This window comes from Leopardus geoffroyi, chromosome B4 (genome assembly GCF_018350155.1).
Source record: "Leopardus geoffroyi isolate Oge1 chromosome B4, O.geoffroyi_Oge1_pat1.0, whole genome shotgun sequence".
Lineage (NCBI taxonomy): Eukaryota > Metazoa > Chordata > Mammalia > Carnivora > Felidae > Leopardus > Leopardus geoffroyi.
Genome location: NC_059341.1, coordinates 138,790,983 through 138,792,942, shown reverse-complemented (window position 1 = coordinate 138,792,942; position 1,960 = coordinate 138,790,983).

Below are 1,960 nucleotides of genomic sequence, written 5' to 3'. Positions count from 1 at the left end.
ATACGGGCGAAAATAAGTGATGAATTGGATTAACCTTGCCTTATTCTTCAGTGTCAAAAGGAAAAGTTTCAACATTTCTTCATAATGTTCTCTATTTGCTGTAGGAGTTTTTGCAGATATTCTTTATCACTATAAGGAATTTCCTTCCTATTCCCAATTTGCTGTTTTTACTAATATCGTGATTAGATGTTGAATTTTGAATGTAACTTACTTTTTCTGCATGAATTGATCATGATTTTAATCAATGCAGTGATGTTTATTGACATTAAAAAAATGTTACACCGATCTTTCATTCCTAAAATAGTTATTAATGTGGGTAGGCTCTCTGGATCCGTGTTCATGCAGAGAGAGGATTGGACTTCACTTTTCCTTTCTTCTAATAAACTTTGCAGGTGTTGATACCAAGGTTGTGCTGCCCTCACAGAGTGAACTGTTTCGTGTTCCCTCTTTTTCTGGAAAAGTCTGTGTGTGATTGGTGGTATTTCTTCCTAAAATGTTGGTAGAATTTGTTGCTGAAGCTATCTAAGTGTGAGTTTCCTCTGTGGAAGTTTTAAAGATTAAACATTTAAAATATTATACTTTTATAAAATAAACTTTAATTTGGGGCACCTGGTTGGCTCAGTCGGTTAAACATCCGACTCTTGATTTTGGCTCAGGTCAGGTCATGATCTCATGGTGAGATCTAGCCCCGCACTGTGAGTGTGGAGCCTGCTTGGGATTCTCTCTCCCCTCTCTCTCTGACCCTCCCGTGGCTCATGCACGCTCACTCTTTCACAAAATAAACATTAAAAAAAATTATATTTTTATTTCATTTTGTTTAGCTTTTTTACAAAACTGATTTGTCCATGTCATATGTAAGTTCAGATTTATTAGCATAAAATATTCACAATATTCTTTTAGGGACTTTTAATGTCCAGAATATCTGTAGTGATATTTTTCTCGGTGGTCTTTCTTCTTCATTGACACAGCTTTATCAGTTTAATTCATTTTGAAAAAAATTTTTAAATATTCATTTTTGAGAGACAGAGTGTGAGTGGGGGAGGGGCAGAGAGAGACACAGAGAATCTGAAGCAGGTACCAGGCTCCAGACTCCGAGCTGTCAGCACAGAGCCCAACGCGGGGCTCGAACTCATGAACCACGGGATCATGACCTGAGCCAAAGTCGGACGCTTAACCGACTGAGCCACCCAGGCACCCCAATGCATTTTTTTTAGAATCAATTTTTGGCTTTATCTTTTTTGTATGTTTATTTTTTTATTTTTTAAATTACTGCAGTTATTTCCCGTTTAATTATGTTCTGTCTCATATTACTTTTTTTTCCCCCCGTCAACTGTGGGTTTAAGTTATGTTCATACTACTTAAGGATGTTTAGGTGACTCATTTTCTGATGCGTTTTCTCACATGTGCACTTAAGGTAATAAATCTCTAAGAAGAGCTTTAACTGCACTCCACAAACTTTGTATGGTTTTCATTAATGTTCACTTAAAAATATTTTCTAATTTTCATCTCTTGGTTTTAACTTTTAGGTATTTGAGAAATAGGTTAATTCCTAAAGTTGTGAGCATTTTCTAGTTATTTGATATGTAGCTTAACTGTTTTAGGGTCAGAACATACTATGTATGATTTTAATCCTTTGAAATTTGTTGAGATCTAATGCACAGCAAAATGACAAATACGGTAAGTGGGCCCACATATACTTTAAAAGTGTGTGTATTCTGCAGTTGTTGGGTGCGATGTTCCATAGACATCCAAGAGGGTCAGCCCTAATTGCATTGATCAAAACAATATTCTTATGGGTTGTTTTTGTCTACTTATTTTATCACTCACTGAGACAGAACAGACCACTGCATGCTGGCCATATGATGACTCCAATCTGCAGACTGGGGCAAGAACACCCCCACGTGGTGGTGGTCAGTAGACACTGGCTGGGAGTAGATGGTGGCAGCTGCAGAGAGAGAGG